This window comes from Petaurus breviceps, unplaced genomic scaffold, assembly GCF_028583685.1.
Source record: "Petaurus breviceps papuanus isolate PSGF00001 unplaced genomic scaffold, PetGlider_PUasm1.0 175, whole genome shotgun sequence".
In the NCBI taxonomy this organism is placed as follows: Eukaryota; Metazoa; Chordata; class Mammalia; order Diprotodontia; family Petauridae; genus Petaurus; species Petaurus breviceps.
The window spans coordinates 55,297,716-55,323,523 of NW_027185764.1; positions in this window are offsets into that span (position 1 = coordinate 55,297,716).

Here is a 25,808-nt window from a genome sequence, read left to right on the forward strand (position 1 = left end):
CCCTCCAACTCCTGTGTGAAGGTTGAATCAAAGAAATCTTAAAGATTGTCTAGTCCAACTTTCTAATTTTATACATGAAGAAATTTAAGTTTAGAGAGAAGAAGTAATTTATTAAAAATCATGATGTTAAGTTGTGGTCAAATAAGAATTCCTGACAGGTCTCCTGACTCCCAATCCAAGGCTTTTTCTGCTATATCTTATAGCATACATCCAGGTGTTTACGGCCACTTTTTATGTAACTCAGAATGCATTTTACCAAAGCAAACAAATCACCAAAATTCTTTGGAGAGGCAGGAGAGACAGAGCTTGTGATAACAGAACATATATAAAAAAAACTAATTAAAGTATGTAAAATTTAATAATCTCTTATTTGGCATCTTATAAATGTGGCATGTATACATATATTGTGTGTGAATGTATACATACATATAAATGTGAATATGTACACACATACACACACAGAGTCCAATACTCCAAATGGATCCTGAATTCATTATGGGGTCATTATCTCCATTGAAGTAAACTCCAACTGCACAGATGCAAAGGTTAGAGTCTGTCTTTTTTGGCCATCATTTGGGATAATACAAACATCTGTGATTTCACTAGCACAGTGTTCTGATCCTACAAGGTACAAGTTGCTTTCCTCCCACCCTCCATACTTTATATTGCTCCCTCCCCTTCCAAACTTCTGCCTCAATGCCTTCAAAGCCATGACACCTCAAGCATGTACCTCGTTTATATACTTTTTCTAGTCCAGTTGCTTTTTCTCATTTTTGTTGTCTTTCATTCCATTTCTACTTCCTCAAAAAGCATAAAAGGGGTGTGATGTTGGTTTTCAGATAGGCTGACTCTACTGTCTTTGATGGGGAAATGTGTTTGTTTATTTGTAATAATGTAAATCTTTGCAGATCTTTTCCATCTTCTATTTGTTATCTTCCTTCTAGTTTCACTCTTCATTTTTTTGAGGTAACTTTGCTAACATTTTTTGCCAGCAATTTAATTTGTTTTATTAAGGAATAAGGCTCAAATATGTAGCTATCATCCTTTGCATGATTTTATAAATCTGTTTACTTCCTAAACTACGATTTTAATACCACATTTCTCCTTAATTTTCATACACATACATGACACGAAAAGCAAACTTTTAGGAATTCAGTATTCTTTTCACTTGAAAGCTACTAAATGGTTTATTTGTAGAGAAAATATTAGTCACTGATAATTACTAACAGTATTTCTTGCAAATTTAGAAAATTTAGATGTGTGTGTGAATTAAATTTCTGATAAAAGTTGGAACATGATCCTCAACCTACCTTTGTAGGTTATTAAAAACATGTAATTCAGTGTAAAAAATGATTAGATCAAGGTATTCCCACTGCTGTTTATATACAGAAAAAAATTTACCTTGACATATTTTTTCATCTTCCTATAAATGAATGTCAGGCTTTTTTGTGACAAAATACTATGAAGAAGGAAGAATTTATTATTATATGATACACAATCATAATTACATATCAATGTGAGTAAAATTACCATTTAAATATAACTATCTCTGTTATTAGAAATTACATTTTAAAAATAATTTTAACAAGGTTTTTTTGACATTTTTTTTTCCAAAAATTACATAGCTTCTTTTCTGAGGTCTGAAGCCTGAATTTTTTCTTCTAGATGGTCATCTTTAACTATTTGTCACAAGATACACCCAAACTCACCATGACCAAAACATGACATAATTTTTACCTTAAAATTCATTCCTTTCCTTAATTTCACTGGGAATCAAAGGATGAGATGTAGCATTTTTAAAAATTTGTCGTGGTGAGGGAGGAGTAAAAAAAAAACAACTACTTTAATTTCAGGGAGAAAAATGTAAACAAACAAACCCTTGTTAAACATTTTAAAGATATTATATGTAATAACAGAAATTGTCACATTTTGATGAGAATTCTAAATATTTCACCTCACTTAGAAAATCCAAAGTCATTGTTCACTCCCTTCACCACAAGCAACTTTACACCAAATGAATTATGAACAGACTTTCTCATGTCACTATATGGTTTAAAAACTGTCACTGCCTTGCTATTGTCTGCTAAATAAAGTCCAAAGTCTTTAGCCTGGCCTTCCACTATCTGATTCCAATCTATCCTTCTTGTCTTTTTGCATCTTAGTCACCTTTGTATACTCTGTGTCATAATCTAACTTAATTACTTACCATTTCCCAAAGTCCTTGTTTGACTTGTCCTGGTATGTCCTATATTCATATCTCTTCCTAGAATGTTTCATGTCTCTCCCCTCCCTTTTTCCCCACTGTCAATTTTCTTTTCATGAAATCCTTCTTATCCTTCAGACACTTCTTATTCCCAATTTCTTCCATCTTCTTTTGTAGATTCAAATCTCCACAGAGAAATCTAATATAAATTTGTAATTTCTATTTTAGTTGTTTCTGCTACTGTCTTATCCCTCCCCGCCTCTCTATTCCTGATCATAGTGCAAGCTGTTAGAGTACAGGAACACATTCATCTTTGCATTGTTTGTACCTAATACATAAATGAAATTTAATGAGTGGTTGAGGCAGATATTCTCATGCTTAATTGGTTATCCCATGGTTGTAATTATTACCTGGAACACCAAGGGATTTCCAATTCTTTCAGCTTTCTGAAGTATGTTTGTTATCTTTAGCTCATGGATATCCTTCCCAAGGAAAAGAAAGGAAGGGAAGGGAAGGGAAGGGAAGGGAAGGGAAGGGAAGGGAAGGGAAGGGAAAACTAGAATTGGTAAAGGGTGAATGAATGATATTATAAGACTCCAAGAAATAATAAAACAATATACCAAAATGAAAAATCATAATAAGAATGGGAAACATCTAATTAGAAAAAACAACTGATCTGGAGAACAGATCAAGGAGGGAGAAACTAGGAATTGTTGTACTATTTGAAAGTTACAATGAAAAAAAAGAATCTTGGTATAATATTATAAGAAATTATTGAGGAAAATTGCCCTGAAGTTCTAGAACAATAGGGTAAAGTATAAATAGAAAAAATCTGCTGTTACTACCTCAGACATGAGAAGGAAAACTTAGAGGAATAAGTTTCAAAGTATACATGTTAAGGAAAAATTATTATAAAAAATAAGGGGGAAAATGTAAATAATATAGTTACAATTAGGATTTCACTGGATCTAGCAGTTTCTACACTAAAATACCATAGGTCTTAGAAAATTATATTTTGAAGAACAAAAGAGCTGAAATTATGGACAAGAATAACTTGCCCAGTAAAATTGTGTATAATTCTGAATGGAAAAAAAGACATTTAATGAACGAAAAGACTTTCACTTATTTGTGACAAAAATGAGAACTCAGAAAAACCTTAGCTTAAAAAGGTCAAGATCTCCCACTCCTAGGCCATATCCAATTGTCCTGATCTATATTTGGCCACTGGACCCAGATGGGTCTGAAGGAGAAAGTGAGACTGGTGATTTTGTCCAGCCCTCCCTCACTTAAAACCAATTAACTTGCAAATTATGGCATCATGTTCCTGATGTCATGGCCCTTTTTGAGGATAAAGGATGAGCCACAACCTTGACAAAAAGAGATCAAAATTTAATAGAAAATTTGATGTATAAGATACAGAAGAAATATAAGGAAAACATTAAAGAGGAATCATAAGGGACTCAATAGGGTCAAACTGTTTACTTCTTAAAAAAATATTTATTTACTTTTAGTTCACGCATTCAGTTCCACAATCCCTTGAGTTCCAAATGTTCTCCTCCTCCCTCTTCTCCTGACCCCTCGCCCCCAAGGGGCAGGCAATCTGATATAGGTTCAAAAAACTCCTTTGCATTAAACATTAGTCAAGTTATAAAGAAGGATTATAACCAATGGAATGGACGAAACAAAACAAAACACAAAAGATAGAGAGCAAGTAGGTTGCTACAATCTGCATTCAGATTCTGCAGTTCTTTCTCTGAATCTCACTATCCCTTTCCACAATGAGTCTTTTGAAGTTGTCTTCTAACAATATAAAAACAAAACAAAACAAAAGAAAAACAAAAAAAAATTAAATTAAAAAATAAGGAAATGAAAGTATTATGGAGAGGACCCAGTCTATCAGAGTTAGTCATCACAGATAGGGAAAGTTCTGCTTCTGCTCTCCTCTCTCCTGGTTATTAGGAATTCTGTTTGCTCCTCATTTCTTATAGCCCAATAGTACTCTGTTACATTCATGTATCACAACTTGTTTAGCTATTCCCCAATTGATGGGCATCCCCTGGATTTCCAATTCTTTGCTACCACAAAATGAGCTGCTGTGAATATTTTTGTATGTAAGGGTCCTCCTCCCACTTCGATGATCTCTTTGTGATACAGCCCTAGAAGTGATATTGCTCAGTTGAAGGGTATGGCGCTTTTTTATTGCTCTTTGGGCATAGTTCCAGATTGCTCTCCAGAATTGTTGGATCAGTTCACAACTCCACCAATAATGCATCCTTTCCAGCATTTGCCATTTTCTTGTTTTGTCATCTTAGCCAATCTGACTGGTGAGATGTGATACCTCAGAGTTATTTGATTTGTATTTCTCTAATCAATAGTGATTGAGAGCATTTTTTTCATGTGATTACAGATATCTTTAATTTCTTCCTCTGAAAACTGGCTGTTTATACCCTTTGACCATTTAGCAATTGAGGAATTATTTATATTCTTAGAAATTTGACTCAGTTCTTTGTATATTTCAGAATTTAGACCTTTATCAGAGACATGGGTTGTAAAAATTCTTTCAAAATTTTCTACTTCCCTCCTTTTAAAAAGAATTTCTTTCAAATGCATTATTAACTTCTGGTTTACATAATTCATTTCCGCCAGATTTTGAGTTACAAATTTTCTCCCGGTTTTTCCCCAATCCACTGCCCCAAAATAGCTGTCCCATAAGATATCCCCTCCTCCAATATGCTCTCTCCCATATCTTCTCCCATACCCCCTTTGACTTTTCCAGGAGGGTATGGTGGATTTCTATGCCCCAGTATCTGTATACCTTATTTCTCAATTACATGTAAATCAGCAATAATAATAGTAAATATATACACTTGATTTTAAAACTTTGAATTCCAGATTCATTCCCTTCCTCCCTTGTCACCCACCCTTACTGGAAAGATAAGCAATTCAGTATAGGTTATACATGTGTAGCTATGCAAAACATTACCATAGTAGATATATTGTAAAAGACTGATTATATTTCCCTCCCTCCTCTCCAACTTACTACTTGTTCTATTCTCTACTTTGAATCTGTCCCTTTTCAAAAGCAGGTGCTTCCAACTTCCCCCACCCCAGCCTGCCCTCCCTTCCATCATCCCTCTTCCCATGCCCTTCCCCCCTACTCTCCTGTAGGGTGAGATACTCTATTTAGCGTGTATGTCATTCCCTCCCTGAGCCAAATTCAATGAGAATAAGGTTGACCTATTCCCTTTTGCCATCCTATTTTTCCCCTCCATTGTAACCATTTCCCCTTGGCTCTTCTATATGAGATAGTTTATTTACCCCATTCTGTCTCTCCCCATCTCCTCTAATTATATTCCTCTCTCACCTCTTAATTTCACCTTTTAAGTATCATCCCTTCCTATTAAATTGGTCCTGTGCCCTCTATGTATACCTGAAAACATATGTACACTCATATGCCCATATAACCTCCCATAATCACACACATACACACACACACACATATATATTCCCTTCAACTATTTTCATACTGAAAATTTTTCATCAGTTCTGATTATCATTTTGCCATGTAGGAATATAAATAGTTTAACTTTGATAAGTTCTTTATGATTTCTTTTCCCTGTTTACCTTCTCATGCTTCCTTGCTTCTTGTATCGGGATGTCAAATTTTCTGTTCAACTCTGTTTTTTTATTCAAGAATACATGAAAGTCCTCTATTCTGCTGAATGACCATATTTTCCCCTGAGACATGATACTCAGTTTTTCTGGGTAGGAGATTCTTGGTTTTAATCCCAGCTCCTTTGACCTGCAGAATATCATATCCCGAGTGCTTCGATCCCTCAGTGTAGAAGCTGCCAGATCCTGGGTTATCCTGATTGTGTTTCCACAATATTCAAATTGTTTCTTCCTGGCTGCTTGCAATATTTTCTCCTTGATCTGGGAATTCTGGGACCTGGCTATAATACTCCTAGAGGTTTTCTTTTTGGGATCTTTTTCAGGAGGTGATTGGTGGATTCTTTCAACCTCTATTTTGCCCTCTGGTTCTAAAACATCAGGGCAGTTTTCTTTGAGAATTTCTTGGAAGATGATTTCTAGGTTCTTTCTTTGATCATGCTTTTCAGGTAGTCCAATAATTTTTAAATTCTCTCTCCTGGATCTATTTTCCAGGTCAGTGGTTTTTCCCATGAGATATTTCACATTGCCTTCTATTCTTTCATTTGTTTGGATCTGTTTAATAGCATATTGATTTCTCATAAAGTTATTAGCTTCCATTTTCTCCAATCTAATTTTGAAGGAATGATTGTCCTTAGTGACCTTTTGTGATTCTTTTTCCATCTGGCAAATTCGGCTTTTTAAGGAATTGTTCTCCTCATTGCCTTTTTGAGCCTCTTTTGCCATTTGAGTTGGTCTATTTTTTAAGGTGTTATTTTCCTCAGTCAGGCTGTTGACCCTCATTTCATAATTTTCTTGCCTCATTCTCTTTTCTCTGCCCAATTTTCCCTCCATTTCTCTTATTTGCTTCTTAAGGTCTGGCAAGCTGGTCACACACCCTAGGGTCTCCTCCCTAGACCACAATCCAGATCAAAGAAGGTTAAAGCAAGAGAAATTATCCCTCAGACTTGTTGTTTGGTCCCCCTACACTCTGCAGGCCAGAAGCTGAAGCGGCCACATGTGGCTGATACTGCATGGTCACAGTGCCTCAGCGACTTCTCCCTCCAAGGGATAAAGGCCAACCATACTCCCAACTACTAGATCCAAAAGTCCACACTGCACTGACCTCTTACTTTATCCTTAGCATCTATGTGTTGATAATTCTGGAAACCACCACAGCTGTTGGTGATCTGAAATCTCTCCAGCTGGTGGTTGATCAGGCCCACCCTGGTGCTAAAACCTCTGACCTCTTCGGGGCTGGGCTTGGCTCCTAGAATGCTCCACTGGCCAATTCCTGCCAGCCTGCTGGGCTGTCCTCAGCAGGAAGTTAGCTTCAATGTGTCATTTTGTAAGTTCTGTAGCTCCAAAGCTTGTTAAGAGTCCACTTTTACATGAAGTGGGGGAGATGGAAGCTGGAACCCTGTGGAAGTCCTGTTTCTACTCTGCTATCTTGACTCCCCCCACCCCTCCCAATCCATTATTTTAAAGGACTCTACTTCCATCCTAATCTTGATTACATTGTCTTTATTAGTACAAAAACTTTTCAATTTAATGTAATCAAAATTATCCATTTTGCATTTTGTAATGCTCTCTATCCCTTGTTTGGTCACAAAATCTTTCCTTCTCCATAAATCTGACTGGTTAACTATTCCTAGCTCTCATAGTTTGCTTACACAAACTGTTTACTTCTTATATATGAAAATGTTATCAGTATTCTTTTTTTTAAAGCAATTGGTGTTAAGTAACGTGCTCAAAGTTACACAGCCAGGTGTTTCTGGGTGGGTGCTAAGTGTCTGAGCCCAGATTCGATCCCAGGTCATCCTGACTCTGGGGCTGGTGCTCTTACTCACTGCACAACCTGGCCTCCCCAAGTGTTCTTGAGACTGTCATCATTATTTGAGTGGTTTGAAGCAAAACTTAGCTCTGAGATGAGTATGATGAGGTGATTCCGAAAACAAAATTGAGTAGGAAAGGTAAAGGGAGTAATTATCTTATATAAATGAGATATGAAAGGAAGAACTGATGCAGAGGAAGCAGGTAGGAGTGGAGAGCTGAGGGTACTGGAACCTTACTCTCATCTGATTTGGGTTAAAGACTGAACAACATATATATCTAACAAGATATAAAAGTGTTCTGAATTGATAAAGAAATAGGATAATGAGGAGGTTAGACCCAATTTTTTTTTCAGGATTGTTTTTGAATAAACTGTGCTGAGGAAAAGAAAAACAATTTAGAAAAGGCAGGCAGAGACTGGAAAGCTTCTCTTAATCATAGGTAAGCAATAACATGATGACTCCCACTGCTATGTGCTCAGTCACCCTAGGGGTAAGTTGAAGTCCAAGAAAAAGATACTTTTAAAATCAGACAAGACCCCAAAGAGTGGGAGACAAAAGCTGTCTACAGTTCATAAGGCCTAGTGAGGGGCATCCCCTTCTGGCTCAATGACTAATCATATTTTAAACCAAAACCTAATCATGCTGATATTTGAAAACTGGGGTGGTTGGTTGTGCATGTTCTAATATGGTTCCAAAGTATGCAATCCTCCAAAAGGAGCTGGAGTCCAAGCTGTGCTCCATGGGAAGGACTTCATTTCAGTAGATTGGGTGACTCCTCTGGTTACCCATGTTGCATATCATTTAGCAGCACACATTCAGGATGTCTGAAAAGTGTAGTTGTAAGCAATTAAACCATAAAATGCACTAGCACTTTTGGGATACCCTCTATAATGTCACTGATAAATCAATAAAGGGTCAGGAAGACTTCACTTCTTTGACTATTAATGATTTTACCCCTTTAAATGTTCCTTCAAATTCCTTCAAAGTTGTTTCTAGCTTTCCTTTATGGTATTTATTAACTATTGATGTTACACCTTATTTAGCCTCTGATGGAGTTTACCACTTGCCTAGGACTGCATTTCAAAGCAAAACAAGGCTAGGATGAATGGAGATGACTAATAGCCTTATACAGTCCTGACTACATGCTTCAAGCAGAAAGATTTGGGACCTGAATGAGTGGCAATAAGGAGTGGGCTCTTCTAGATGCCACTTTTCCACACCCTATCATGTGATATGTATTCATCACTGGTTTTTGCCATACTCACCCACTATTATTGAGGGCATCCTGGTTAGTTTCTTTTTCTCTTCTAATGTGCTCAAATTATCATTTAAGAATTTATTTCAAAGAGCAGACAGAAACCAACAAACGAACTGACACATTCCAGGGTCTGATAAATTAAGTTTCTGGAACTGTTATTGAGATTTGCTTTGAATAATGTATACTGATGATGGGGGATGGCAATAGGTTTTACAGGAACTCTGAACAATATCAATGACTAGAATCCCTGTGATTCAGTCTGGAAAGAATTCAGTAGGCCCAAGCAAACTTGGAGTCAGGATTGTAAAAGTTTATTGTTACGCTTTACAGTGGGCAGGAGTTCTTAGGGAACCTGAAAGTTTAATGTTGTCCTGTACAGCAGGCAAGAGTTCTTAGGGAATCTGCAAAATTAAAGAAGTCACAGGTATAGTTTTAAGGAGTCAAGACACTAAATCAGATGTCAATTATGCTAACTAGGTGAGTAAGGGTGGGATTAAAGAGGAGTCAAGGAGTGTTCAGTGCTTATAGGAACATTCACATTTAATGTCAACTATGCAGGCATATTGCCCATAATTCACTGGGAAATAGCCCAATGGGGGCTACCTAGAGGTGTGGTTTTAGGCCTGAAATGTCACTAAGTCAGCTGGTGGTCAAGGGCTGACTGAGAAGTGCCTAGTCTGCCACCCATCAGTGTCATGTTTGACAAGATGGATGTTGGGAACCAAAGCTAACAGAGACTCAGTATGTGAATAATTGGCTAAGGAGTTAACCTATAGATAGTGCATTGAAAGATTCATAGATGCAACTTTACTAAGGGGAGATAACATTTGCCTAAGCTAAAATGTTTATAGATGGTTTAGTCAACGATTCATAGGTGTAGCTTGTTATTGTTCCAAGCAGAAATAAACAATTCATGAGTTGTTGCTGGGCAGAGTGCTGGAAGGGGGAAGGGGCAGTTAATGCTCTGAGGCTGGGCAGGGGGAAAGTTGATTTTAAAGACTGATTTTACAAACTGATATTACAAATTGATTTTACAGACATAGATCCCAAGCACCCCATCACTGAGAAGATCAGAGCTCTTTGCTAATGACTTTGTTACCAAAAAGAAGTGGAGGGGGACTTATGAATTAGAGAAAGAGCTCCCAAATTGGTGTCTTGGAGAATTTATTTTATTTAAAATATTGTTAAAATTAAAAAAAAAGATATTTCACATCATATTTGTTGCAACATTTTTCAAATTCACTTTTTTCTGTAACAGTAATTGTTATAAAAATAGTAAATAAAATTATATACTTTTGGTGCCATGAACAGTACTGAATTTGGATTCTGAGGATGTGTGTACAGTATATGTTAACCATCTGTTAACTGTGTGAACTGGGATAGGTCACTTCCCTTTTATGGACCTCATCGTCATTTTCCTCAAAACTTAAAGAAACCATTTGTATGATACAACTTTTCAGTCCCAGCTTCAAATCTATGATCCATTAATAATTAAAATCAAACTAAAGTAAAAATTATAGCCCACAGAGATCTTTAATAAAAATCACCACTTATTGATTTAAATAGAGTGTGCCACAAGGCTTAAACTTCTCTGTTGAATAATCATATCTGTTTTTAGTTCCTTTCACCCACCTCTGAAATGAGAACCTTATTAATGTAATAAATCATCCTCTATTGTAGACATCAATTTGACTAATCTAAGCAACATTATCAATGATTGGAATAATTACAATAGTCCCAGGGAATAACCAATGAAATAGACTAAACTGTGAACTATCTCTTTTATTTCCTCAGAAATTTTATTCCTAAAACAATAGAAATAAAATGACTTTAGAGACCCCCTTTGATATTAATTAATCCATATGAGTCTGCCAATCAAAGGCAACCTGCAATTCTTTTGTTCTTTTATTCTACCCTCTCCATTATTATTATAATTTATTATTATTAATTATTATTATTATTATTATTATTATTATTATTATTATTATTATTAGCTTTTTGGACAGAGGAAGGCTGGGCAATTGGAGTTAAGTGACTTGCCTAAAGTCACATGGTTAGTAAGTGTTAAGTGTCTGAGGTCGAATTTGAACTCAGGTCTTCCTGACTCCATGGCTGGGGCTCTATTCACTGTGGCACCTAGTTACCCCTCCCCTCTCCATTATTAAAATGTGTTTAATCTTAGTTGGTTGTTGTTGTCCTTCTATATTTTCTACAGAGCACTTCTATTTAACTTAACATTTAAGAATCATCATGATTTCACTTTTTTTGGACTGGATATGTGATTTACTTGGGATGAGAATTCAACAGGAGGAAATTCCTCTTATCAAAGCAGATCATCCTCTGTTCTACAACTTGCAGTCTTAGAGAGTTCTATCTAATATGTATCAAAGCCTGGACCTGACCCCAGTTCTTTGAGACACTCAGGCCTATAAGCCCTCTGTCCAGTACTCCACAGCTGCCTCTAGAATATGGATTCTAGAGCCTGGAGTCTATGAGTTAGTTTTGTTGGTATTTTGATGTGTATTTCAACATAATTTGGTTTTCTTTGTAATCGTATGTATTTTATTTCATATATTTATTTTTTCTCTTATTTCAAATACTAAAATTTAAATACACAAAAGAGAAAAGAAAAAGAAACATACTATAAACTTAAATATTAAAATTTAACAAAGAAAAAAGCATGCCATGTGCACAGCAGAACATAAGAGGAATCAAAATATATAGTAATACATTTCCATTTTAAGAAAGCCTATATAATAAATACCATTGTTTTGAGAGCCACACATCTTTTCTTTGCTTCCTTGTAGGTTTTGTCTTTAGCTGTGCACTTTTTATTTTGTTCTCCCCCCACCTTCCCCCCCTCCCCCAATCCAGAAGGCTACAATTAAGTGTGGATATATTTATATATCAATAGAAGCATACACACATACACACACTTATATATACACACATACATATATACACATGCATATATACATACATATATAGACATTATTTTCCTAACAAATTCTACTTCTGATCTTTATTTTTATGTTTGTGCACATATATCTATTATTTCCCATTCCTCCTGATTCCTCTACTTTGCTTCTATCCACTACATTGCCCTCCTATTATTTAACCTATCTCCCCCCACCAATGATCCCTCCTTTATACTGCCATTCCCATTAATCGAAAAACCCTTCTATACTCCCTTTAACCTATTCCTTCACCTTTGCATCTAGAGATCCCTCCCTTATCCTCTCCTTCCTCTCTATCCCCTTAATGTTTTATATCTTTTTGAAGTTAGAGACTTGTATACTCTTCTAGATATATGTGTATTGTTTCCTCTTGAACCCATTCCCAATGAAAGTAGGTTTCCCCTGTTTCTAATAATTCAGGACAACTTTCTTGTATTCAGATATTATTGTATCAAGACTTTTTTTTTAATAGCTTTCAGATTGTCTGATTATTCTTATGTTTTCTCTTTATGATCTATTCTTCACATCAATTGTTTTTCTTATAAGATGTTTAACTTTCTCTTCTATTTTTTGTTTTATTATTTCTTGATCTCTCATAACTTCACTGGCTTCCCCTTGCCCAATTCTACTTTTCAAGAAGTCATTTTTTTCCCTTAAAATTGTGTATCCCTTCTTCTAATTGATTGATTTTCTTTTCATAAGCTTCTTGTTTTTTTTGGAGTGTTCTTACATTTTTTAGTTTTTCCTCAATCTCTTTCATTTTATTTTTAGTCTTTTTAAAGTTATTTCATGAATTCTTTTTGAGCAAGTGAACATTTGACCTACAGTCTGCAATGTCCTTGCTCCACTCCTTCAGTACTTATAGGACATTTGCTGGTTCCTTTGAGCCCCAGTCATGTCTCCACAGTAGAGCTGGGTTTGACATTTTTTATCAGGAGATGTTCCCTAAATCTTCCCTGGCTCATATGTCCAACTCCCCTCATGACCCTGGGGGTAAATGTTCCTGTGACTGGGGCTGAGGCAGCCTCCCAATCCAAGTAACCCCAGGGCTTGCCACTTGTTATTTAAGCAGACACAGTACCCAGTCTGGAGATGTTTACTCTTTACAGGTATGAAATCCTGTCCTGAGATTTTCTTCAGATCTTCTATTGACCCAGAAGGACCCTTGTTGTGCCCATACTCTTATTTATTTTTTACCACTCTATGTTTGACCTGAGGCACTATTTTATCTTTTTTTGTGGGTGGAAATCTTGAGAGCTTGGAATTTTCTGACCTATTCTGCCATCTTCCTGGACTTCTCTCAATTTTATATATTTAAAAACATTTTGAGAGGGAGTGTCACAGATTTCACCCACATGCCAAAAGTGTCTATAATATTCACAAAAAATTTTGATAATTTTTGCTCTAGAACAAATAGTGCTAATAGTTTCATTCTGACAATGGGTAAAAACAAACAAGATGAAATTGAAGAGACATAAATGTAATTCTGTATTTAGATGTGGAAAATCAATTACTAAGTTCAAGGTAGAGGAGCCTAGATTCAACAGTAATACATGTGAAAACAGCCTGGGGTTTTTACTTGACTGCAAACTTAATATAAGTTAACATCATAAGTGGCTACCTGAAAAAAAATAAAGCTAATCCAAGCCAGCTCAAGGCCATGACAAACCACACAATAGTGCAAGAACATCAAGCTTTATAGCATAAAAAATAGTACATACTTCTAAACTAATCTATCTTAAATGTAAAAAAAAAACCTCACTTTCTCTTGAATCCCATAGAGCCCTTGGGAAACTTAGAGGTTGGCCCCGAGGTTATTGTAATCTTAAAATATATTGATACATTAACATGTGTATGTACATCTGATCAAAGGGCACAATAGTTCTGTTGTACTCAATCCAGAGATTATTAATATCTACTATAGTGGATTCTCAATTGGGTGACATATTTTAAAAGGGGCATTGAGAAGATGGGCAATTAGAATAGGATTATTGTTCATCTTTTCTTTTTTTCAGAAGGCCAAAGACATCACGGGGTGATGTCTTGACTTGTGTGTGAATTGGATTTAAGTGAGGAAGAGTTGGACAGTCATCAACCTCGCTCTCTCTTCCCAGAGTCATTGAAATTCAGTGGCAATATAAAAGTCAAGATAACCAGTGATGGCCCAGGATGCAATGGATGACTGTGGCATATTTGATGTTTGATAAATCTCTATGCGCTCCACAATCCCTGCTTCAACAACAGTAGTGAAAGTATTAGAAATCATGTGTAACTCCAGTCCCTAAACCCACTGGTATGTAAAGATCAGTGTCCCATACCAGTGTAAAGTGCAGGACAGAGTTGGCTGATAGGGGTAGAAAGGAGAGTTCTTCAATCTTTGAGTTTTCTTGTTTGCTTTGGGTGCTTCTGGTTTCCAGCTTATAATGTTAATGGGGTTTAAAATTCCCCCCCCTCCATTAATAGGTCTCATGTGGAGCCCATTATGGGAAGCTTGCTTTGGGGAGGCTTGTTTGTAGGAAGGCTTTTACACCTTTTGCTAATTTCTAATTAGGCTCTGGGTAATGAGGGTTGTGATATCTCCTGTCTCTGAGAAGTGTATATATACTTTGAGTTGGTTATTTTGCTTTGGGAATATGCTTATGAGAAGGATCTTGTGATTCTCTGGTCAAGATTCTGAGTGGCCATATGTTTACAGCTCCCTGACTGCTCAGATTTAAAGACTCTCTCAATCCAGGAATATACTTAAAGTATATAGTTTATTCTGGCAGTCAGGGCCCTGTCTGTTGGTCTCTATTTCTTTGCTTGTATTTTCTCTGTTTGTATTTTCTCTGAAGTTCAAGGTGCTGAATTTTCCCCTGAACTAGTGAATGTAATTAAAAAAATATTGTTGACCTCTTAAAGCAGATCTAGGAACCTATGTTAGCAGCCATCCTGGGTATGCCTATGGTTGTCACCACCCAGTTGTGAGAGGAAAGATGTAAAATGCTAACCCCAATTCAGGCTGCTGAAAGAAATGACTGAAGAAGTTGACATGAAAGGAGCTGTCAGTCTCCATCATGTCCCTATCCCTAGCCTGCAACACTAGAAATTCTGCAGAAGTTTTCCTTGGGTAAGATCTGGGATTCTTTCTTTTTGTTGAGCTGAACTACTTTATTCCCAGTAGAAGATCTCCTTCATTCTGTATTATCTGGTGTATTCTCTCCTATGTATAATTTTTCTGATTTCTCTTTTGCTATGATTTGGATAAATCATAAATCTTTGCTCTTTTGCTATAGGTGTGTTCATTGTAAATCTGATGTTTGGAGGGAAAGGTGTCAGCTTCAGATATAAAGCTTGTAGCCTTTACCCTCCAATACTGAAATGGTGATCAAAAGTTTACCTTGAACCTGCAACTCACATCCCTTAGACTAATAATATTTAAGGAAGTAAAAAGATATAATTCTAACTCAATAACCCTCCTCACTGAAGAAAGCAGAACTTCCTTTCCTAGAAGGAATTAAACTCTCCTGGGCCCTGAGAAGGGTCTAGAGATGTCTATTCTTCCCCACTTTGAGCAACATAACAATACCTCTATGCTCCAAGTGGGAAACAATCCACTTGCAACACATGAGGCCTCACTACATATGTTACTACTGAATCATTGAAGTCAGTATTTATATAACATCAAATATGTACCAGACACCGTGCTAAGCATTTTTCTAAATATCTCATTTGATCTTCAAAGTAACTCTCTGAGGTAATTGCTGTTATTTTTTCCTCATTTTACAGTTGAAGAAACTGAAGCAAATGGAGGTTAAGTGACTTAACCAGTCTAAGAAAGCTAGCTACTATCTGAGAACAGATTCGAACACAGTTCTTCCTGTTTTTAGACCCAGAAATCTTTCTATGTACCACCTAACTGTCTCAGTGTCTGCTTCAAGTTCTCAGGCTGTGTTAGGGCCCAGCACTTTAGGGAAATAGAACAAAGAAAATTCAGAGGGAATATCTGCCTTGAAAACCCTATTGACAGGAAATTAGATTTCTTAGCTCTAGTAAGAAGGATTTATAATTATGTTACTAGAATGATTTCAGCTCAATATGTGAGTTTATGTAATTCTGTATTTCTTAATTTGCTTATCTTTTTCATTTTCCATTTACTTATTCCCCCTCCCCACAAATTAAAACTTTTAGACAATTTAGCTTAATTCCCTTCAAAATAGGATGGGAAAATTCCAGAACTAATAAGAATCTTGGAGATAAACCAAATAAAACTCCTTCCTCACCCCAACTGAACACTCCCCTCCCATAGCAAAGAATAGGAGTTATTGAAAGTCAACACAGGAAAAAAAATAATCTTAATAGTGACTGTTTGACAGTGCATGCATTGTTTTGTCCCTGTAATCCCTGACTTTTCAATTGAAAAGAAGTGGGCATATTTCATTATCTGTTCTCCAGAAGTGAGATTCGTCATTCTATTAGGAGTTTGGCTACCTTTTAATCCTGATTTCAGTTACATTATTGTACTGTAAATTTTTGCAAATTGTTCTCTAGGTTCTACTTCACTTTGAATCAGTTCATTTTCTCAAGTTTTTTTTTCCTCTAATTTCTTCAGGGTCATAATTTCTCACGACACAATAATTTTTCACATGGTCTTAATACAGCTCACTTTATTCAGCTATTCCTCAATCATTTGTTTCCTATTTTGTGCTACCAAAAGTTTACATTGTGACAATTTTTGTTTATGTGAGGTTTTTATTTTTGTCTTTGACATCCTTTGGCTATCTTCCCAGTTGTAGGATAATGGAGTCATAGTTTAAACTTTCTAAACTCTCAGTTACTTAGTCTTCCCAAATCCCATGACTTATTCCTTCATTTTACTTTGTTCAATCAATAAACATTGGTTTAGAACCTATGGTGTGCCAACTACTGTACTAAGTATTGAAGGTTCAAAGAAATGCATAAGAAATTCCCTGTTCTCAAAGAGATTCCAGTCTAATTGGTGGAGACAGCATGCAAATACCTATGTACAAATAGCTATATACCAGATAAAATGGAAATAACTAAGAGAGAAGGCACTAGAATTAAGGGAAATCAGGAAAAGTTTCCCATAGAAGATAGGTTTTTAGCTTGGTCTTGAAGGGAGTCAGAAAGTCAAGAAGTAAAGATGAGAAGTAACAGTGTTCCATGAATGAAGGACAGCCACTGAGAATACCTGGAGTCAGGAGATGGAGTTTCTTGTTCAAGGAAAAGCTAGCATCATTAAGTATACATGGAGAGAGATGGGATACAAGGCATAAGAAGACTGGAAATGTAGGGGCTGCGTGGGAAGTTTATGTAGGACTTGGACTACCAGAAGACTTTTTATTTAATCCTGGAGGTAATAGTCAGCCACGGGAGTTTATTGAGAAGGTAGGGTAACAAGATAAGAGCTTCACTTACTAAGATAACTTTTTAAAATAGTTTTTTTCCATCAACCACATGTCAAAAGAATTTTTGGCATTTATTTTTACAATATTTTTTCTACCTCTTTTTTTTGCATTTTAATTTCTTGTGCTCTTCCAAGAGTTCTTTTTGCAGTTTGAGGTCAATAAACAATATTTTTTGAGGCTTTGCATGTAGGTATTTTGACACTGTTGAACTCTTCTGAGTTTGTGTCCTGATCTTCCCTATCTCCATATTAACTTTTTATGGTTAGGCTCTTATTTTTTGTTGTTGTGTTTTGCTCATCTTTTCCAGCTTATTTCATTATTATTATATTTTTAAATTTTATTTAGACTCAAGGGCCAGAACACAAATACACAATACAGAAAATAAACAAAAACATATCATAAACTTAAATACAAAGAAAGAAAAAAAGCATGCTGTGCACATAGCAGAATATAAGAGAGGATTCAAAATATGTAAGAATAAATTTTCATTTCAAGAAAACCTGTATGATAAATCATATATGTCATGTTGAGAATTGCCCATTTTTTTTTTGCTAACCTGTAAGTTTTCTTTTCTTCACTACTGTGCACTTTTTACTTTGTTCTTTTTCCTCCCCTCCCAACCCCAAAGGCTACAATAAAGGTTAGACATGTTTCTCTATAACTATAGATACGTACATACACATATACATATATATCTACATATATAGACATATACTTATCCTTGTTTTTATGTTTGTGCATATCTCTTGTTTTCTTTCCCTCCTGCCTCCTCTACTTTACTTCTACCCTTTACATTGCCCCCTATTACTTTGCCTACCTCCTCCAAGGATCCTTGCCCTATTATCTCATTCCCATAAATCTAAAGACTGTTCTATACCCTCTTTTAGGTATTCCCTCACCCTCCCCTCTAAAGATCCCTTCCCTGTCCTCTTCTCCCTCCCTATGCCCTTACCATTTTATTTCTTCTGAAACTAGAAGACTTTTATAATCTACTATATATATATATATATATATGTATGTATGTATGTATGTATGATTCCCTCTTTAACCCATTCCTGATGAAAGTAGGTTACCAAAACTACCAGCCCTCCTCCCCCATCTAATTCCTCTGTATTCAATTGTTCCTCTTTTACCTCTTTTATATAACATGATTACTCTTTTTAACTATTCCTAAATATTTTTAGTTTTTAAATTCATATCATACTCAGGGTTACCCAATCTTTCTTATAAGTTACTCAATTATTGATAAGAATATCGGACATACACTTTACATATATAAAAAGTATACAGTCTTTCTTTATGAATCCCTTATAATCAGTTTTTGCTATGTGCCTTATATTTCTCTTGGTTCTTCTATGTAGAATCTTCTATTAATTTCAGGATTTTTTAAACAAAATCTTGAAAGTCTGAGAGTTTATTAAATATTAATTATTTTTTTCATCCAGGATAATACTTAACTTTTCAGGGTATGATATTTTCAACCAAAGCTCCACTTCTTTTTCTCTTTGATATGTTGCATTCCAGGACTTGTAGTCCTTTAATGTGTCTGCTGCTAGATCTTGTATAATTCTAATTATGGCACAATCATATTTAAATTGTTTTAATCATGATGCTTTTAATATTTGAACTTTGAGCTGGGGATTTTGGAATTTGACTATGACATTCCTATGAGTTTTCCTCATAGGACCTCTTTTAAGGCATGATTGATGATTTGTTTTACTTTTTTCTACTTTTCTCCCTTGTTATAATGCTTTAGGATAATTTTTAAAAATTATTTCTTGTATTATGGTATGAAGACTTTTTTTTGATCATCACTTTCAGTTAGTTCCATTATTTTTATATTATCTCTTTTTGATCAATTCTCCAAATCTGTTATTTTTCTTATAAGATATTTCACTTTTTCTTCTATTTTTCATTATTCGTATTTTGTTTAATTATTTATTGATCTCTTATAATTTGGCTGACTTCACTTAGCCCAAATTTAATTCTCAAGGTGTGGTTTTCTTCCTTAAGATTCTCAATCTACTTTTCTAATTGTTTGACTTTCCTTTCATATCCTTCTTGTTTTTCTTGGATTCTTTATTTTTATTTTTTTATTTTTTCCTCCATCTCTGTCATTTGATTTTTAAAGTTTTTATTTAAATATCTTCTATGAATTCTTTTTGGGCAAATGGCCATTTGATGTTACACTTTTTTTTATACTTCAATATCTTCCTCTGAAGATGAACCCCAGTCATCTTTATTCCCATAATAGCTCTCTATGGTTGGATACTTTCTCCTTTGCCTGTGCATTTTTTGTGGTAAAAACTTATTTTTTGTAATCACCTCTACCCCCAGCATATGGGAAATGGTGTCTCTTGCCCCAGATCTTCATTTCTCCCCTCTAACCTGGAGCCAAAGCCAAACCTCCAATCTCCTGTAAGTGGTCACTGTCAGGGACTTTCTGTCCCCCTGCTTCTTCACTCACCAGGCTTGTGTTGGCTTCTTCTCATCCCTGCCATTCTTTGCAGCAAGCTGGGTCTGGTATTCCTTGTCAGCAGAGGTTCCAACTTTCTTCCTGGGATCAGACACCCAAATCCCCTCACTATCCCAGGGGTAAAAGTTCCTGTGGCTGGGACTGAGGCCAGGGCAACTTCTCCACCTAGCCAACCCTAAGACTAGTGGCTTGTTGTTTAAACCTTGCCACTTGTTGTTAATAGATTGGAGGTATTTACTCTTCATAGGGAACAAACCTAGTCCTGAGATTTTTCTTCTGATCTTCTCAAATTGTCCCAGGAAGACTGGGGTTGTGCCCCTATTCTTATTTATCTCCACTCACACTTTGTTTGCCCTAAAGTGCTATTTTATCTCCTTTTATGGTGGAAAATTTTGAAAGCTTGGAATTATCTGACCAACTCTGTCATCTTCCCAGAACACTTTATTTCATTACTTTTAAAGCTGAACTCTGCTACTGGGATAGAAGGGGCACTGTCCCAAACTTCTTGTACTGGGGTTTGCAGTACCTGGCTATTTACCTGATGCTGTATTGGTGTGCTGCACTGAGGCATGTGAGGATCCTTGTGCTATGCCAAGACTGTGAGGGTCTGGAAGATTGCCTGGTGCTGTGTTGAATTGGTGGTGGAATTAGGAGTTGACTGGCATTGTGTGTTGCTGCAGGGGTCTGGTGGCTCACTGGTAGTGTGCTGAAGCACATAGGTGGGCCTGATGCTGGCATCTGCTTTTTTACCTGATGCTATGCTGGGTATCAAGGCCTCTTATTAGCTTGCTAAGACAGGGCCTGTTCCTGGCTTGCTAGGAAGCTACCTGCCCTGTATTGTACACCCTTTTTTTTCCTGAGTAAGACAGACCTTTCCTGTAGACCTTTCAAATTGTCTTGGTCTAAAAAACTGTTCACCCTGTCTTTTTGTTAGTTCTACCATTCCAGAATTTGTTTTGGGGTACCATTCTTTAGTTGTTTGGAGGTGAATATGGGAGAGTTCAAGTGATTTCCTGCTTATTCTGTCATCTTGGCTCGTGGAAGTCCTCAGCACGATTCATTCTCATCATTCATTTTACAGATAATAAATAAATCCATGTTTGCTGATAAGATCACCAAATGAAATAGTACAAATAGAGAAGAAGCAGCAAGACAGAGTCCTGCAGGAAAAGGAAGGTTATCTGAATGATGATCCAGCAAAGGTAACTAAAAAGGTTTGGCCAGGCCACTAGGAAGAGAACCACAACATGGCTGTGTCCTGAAAAACCTAGGGAGAAGAGTTCATCAAAAAAGATCATTTCTGTGAAGGATTCAGATAAATTAAGGATGAGGATGGAGAAAAGTCAAGAGCTCATTAGTGACTTTGGAAAGTGAGGTTTCAGTTGAATAATAAGGTCAGAAACCAGATTATAGAGAGTAAACGAAAGAGAGTAAGAGTAAAGGATGTGGAGGTAACCATTGTAGGTAGCCTTCTCTCTCTCCTCTGTCTCTGTCTCTGTCTTTCTGTCACTGTCTCTCTCATACACACACACACACACACACACACACACGTACAATTTTACTAGTATTATTCATTATGGTTGTTGTTAATTATCATTAAAGTGGTTAGTAATCCATAGTTTCAAGAACAGTAGCAATATACATTACAGAATTTGGGTAGACTTTATTTTGTATGTGTGTTAACATCATGCCTGGGTTTTAAAAAATATTTTAAAATTTTTTTCAGTTCTTCTGAAGAATTGAAAACAGAATGTAATTAGGATCAGTAACTTGAAGGTCATTTGCAACCAATATCTGGGAGTCTTACAATGTCACAGAATTCAGTCATTTCTCCCATTTTAAAATTTTTGCAAGTCATGCAGTCAATCAAGATCATCTGAATTATAAAAAGTAATTTGCTTATTAGCTGCATGATTTTCATTAAGGTTTTTATTATAACACATATGTATGCAAAACAGTTTCCTTGTGCTAGTGAATATCTAGAAAACACAGGTTCCCAAGAAGGATTTAAAAAATATTTTCACTCTATTCATGACATTCAAAAAGGGTTCTTTTTTTACAGCAAAGTAAAAAGTCAACACTTGTGAAGCTTATTCTTTTTTTGTTGTTTGCCTCTGTGTGTGTGTATGTGTGCGTGTGTTTGTGTTTCCCCTCAGTTTTTGGATTGAGACACAAACTTCTGGACCTAAGCTCTGTAAGGTGTAGTAGAAACCACCCGTTTTCAAATAATGATTTATTAGCTGTGGGTGTGTAGATAGCTTTCTCAAGGAATTTAGCTACAAAAGAGAGGAGACATATTGACCAAAACCTAGCAGGGCTAGATGGATTAAGTGAGGGTTTGTGGTTTTGTTAGTACATTATGAGGATGGGGGAGACATGAGCATGCTTGCAGTCAGTACAGAACTGAGTAGACATTGAGAGCCTGGGGATAAAAGATGGAGCAATGTGTTTGAGGAATGGGATGCTGTGAGATCACTTGTGTAGGTAGAGGGAAATATCATGGTGACAAGAAGGGTCGCCTATTTATATGAGATAATTATGAGGGAGCAGGTCGTGCCATCTGACTGATGTGAGAAGAGAATGAAGTGGAAAACAAAGGGCCCTCTGGGAGAATGGCTTCATTTTTTTTTAGTAAAATATGATGCAGATTTCTCAACTGAGAGGGTGTAGGGAAGATGGGCCATGGGAGGCTTGAGGAAGGATGGTCACAGCTCCACACATGGATGGTTGCACCTTCTATCCTGATATTACACACAAATTATCTGCTTCCTTAATCGAAAACTCTGATATGCCTCCATCTGATCATAATCTTTTCTCATTCCATGTCTCCTTATGCCTCACCTATTTTATTTTTCATTTGAATCCTGATCTCTAGTCCATTTATCTCTAAAATTTTCTCTGGCCATTACCTCTGCTGTGACTTCATTTTTTCCCTTCTTGGTTTCAACCCAAAAAATAATCAATTCAATGTTACACTGTCATAAACCTCCTGATTACCTCACCCCTTTTTTCTATCATTACTGAGTACTGAATTTTTTTCTCTCCATCTGCCTACATTGTTCCTGCCAAATGGATGTATAAGAAGACAAAATATCTCTTACAGAGAGATAGCACACCAACCTATAGATATATTTTCTGTGCCTTCAGGTCAAATTATATAACTAGGACCAGATTGTAGTTATGATGTTATCATGAGATGACCACTTATGGCCGAGACCAAGGGATGGGATGCAATGGGTTATGACAAGGCCCTGCTTTTACTTTCACTAAATCCAATTTGTTTACATAGAATCAGGATAAAAAATACACTTAGGGTGGCTGCAGGGTGGAAAATTGACTGAAAGGCAAATTTTTCACATAAAAGTGAACAAAGACATATACCTGCAAGTCATATCGACCTTTTATACTAGTAGAAGTATCTGCCAACCACCTCCACCATTAGGAATGGATTTTTATATATTTATATATAAAAATATATATATGTATAAAGAAATATATAAATATTTCTTTCCATTAAAGAAAATTGAATCTGTCCTTGAGACTTGATTAGCTCAGAACAGAGGTTTAAGGCTTATGCAGTTGACATGGATTCCCAGGCAACTGAGTACAAAAAAAGCCGAAAAGAGCTCCAGCATCAACTTGATGCTTGACCAGTGGACCACTATTAGCAACACAGACACAAAGAATCTGTGCTCAGCTGAATTGATATGGTTTCATTGGCTAAATATAATCTTCTTTCTCTAAATGATCTTCCCTTACTATGGCTAATTAACTATCCTTTTCTTAGTTCTTAGATGGACTACAAATATATCATTTAATTCCAATCTTGAACTTGAGGCACCAGCTTAATCTTGTCTATCACAGCCTACACAGCCTTGCTTTTATAAAAAAATATCTCAGTAACAGCCCCCTCATTGTCACCCAAGTCTATGTGGCATCCAACATCTAAGGGAAAAAAGCTGTTCCAGAGAGGGGAGTGTCATTGCTTCTGTTACCTGGGAAGACATCATCTTTGAGCAGGTTTGTTTATTTCAGTAGGTCTAAAATATGCTTCTGCAAGTACCTAGGAAGACCAGGGACCCTGTGTCATTAGTGTCTGATGTTGTTATAACTTATCACTTTCTTGGTAAAGATATGTCTGAGTGTTCATCCTAGTCAAATACTGAATATGAGACCACAGTGCAAATTCAGTACCTCAGGAAAATCTGTTTTCTTTTATCAAATGGAAAGAATAATATCGCTTAATGTGCTTACCTTTTCCTCTTTAGCTTCAAGGACTTAGCACTTGATATATGATTTAATTGAATTGAGGAACATCGCAGAAGCATCATTAGACTTGAGATCAGAAAATCTGGATTACAATGGCAACTTTTAAATTTATTAGCTGTATGATCATAGATAATTTACTTCACTAATTTTAGCCTCACTTTTCCTTTATGTAAAATTGGTATAACAATTCCAGCATTCCCTACCTCACAGAATTGTTTTGAAGATCAAATGGAATAATGTATTTAATGTGCCTCATAAGTTATAAAGTTCTAGACATGTCAGCTAGATACCTAGACTAATGTACTCTACTTCCCTAGGTTGTGAAAAGAATGCTTTTGCAGAAGCATAGAGTACTAGATAAATGTGAGTTGTTCCTTTTGTCCTTACACCTAGAAGCAGAAAACTCCTCAGTGAAGTGACTAACTCAGAATCACACAACTAGTTAGTAGAAGAACCCTGACAGGACCTCAGCTCTCCTGACTCTTAATCCAATATTCTTTCAATAACATCACACCACATTTCACATCAGATGCCTGATATCATCTACTACCTTTCCTTTATTTAGATAAGTTCTGCTACTTTTTTGTAGTCATTTATCTCATTTTAAATTATGTTGAATTTGCAAGCTTTCCCAGTTCCTTTTGGGAGTGCTCAGGGCAAAAATCTCAAATAGAAAAATGAAGAAAAAGTTTCTGTGACATTCCCTGGGTTATCTAAAATTATGTTTGAGATCTTACATTGCTTTCTAGTTCCAGCTCTTTCTTCATTGTGCATTACAGTAATTATATATTCACAGAAGTGTGAAGTTCAGATATCTTTTCTTATACAACAACAACAAAACAAGCCTCTGAGGTGAAAATGGAGTTAAAAATAATTTTCTTGCAGTTCACAGCTAAAAAAGAAAATTGTTTTCTCTAGTCAGAGTTAACTACTCTGACTGACCTAATTGGTGAACTTTATCAAACTCATCATGTACCTACTGTAATTTCTTGAGTTTCTTAAATTTCAACTCTTTGGGTGAACTTACTCACTTTTTCTTACTTATTAAATAACTCTTGGTGAGAAAAAAAAGGTTTATTTTTTTTCCAATGAGATGTTTATTTCCACTTTAATAATGGTCTATATTTATTCCTTGTATCACATATCTGTCATCTGCTTAGAAGATTTTAATATACATCCATCCATTTCTCTCTTTCTTTGTCTCTCTCTCTCTAGATATATGCAAATACATATATAAACACATATACACACATATAAGCTTATATGTTTCAGATATATGTACATATAGAAATTCATTTGAATGCAAATATGTTTCAATATTTCTAATCTTATGAACAGATATACTCATATATAAATATTTCTACATTTAATATTATATTAAACATATATTGATACAAATATGCAGGGCTTAAGATACTAAATAGTGCTTTGGTAATGCAGTCAACATACTCACCAACTCTTTCTTTGGGCAGAGAGGAAATCTTTTTTGCCAATCTGAAATATTTAGGACTTTTAATAATTTCTTGTTTCTTGTCGATTTTAAGAACAAAAATATAGACTCAGTAAAGATTTATATACAAGTCTTTATTATAGGTTCCATTATTAGGGATGCAATGTGAAATTCAGACTTGAAGATTACTTAATAATAAAGTAGTAAAAGGTTTGACTTATAATTAATATCTAAGAAGAACTAAATTAAATCTTAATTTTCTTATAGTTTTCAATTGAATTGTGTGATACAATTTTTTTCTGTT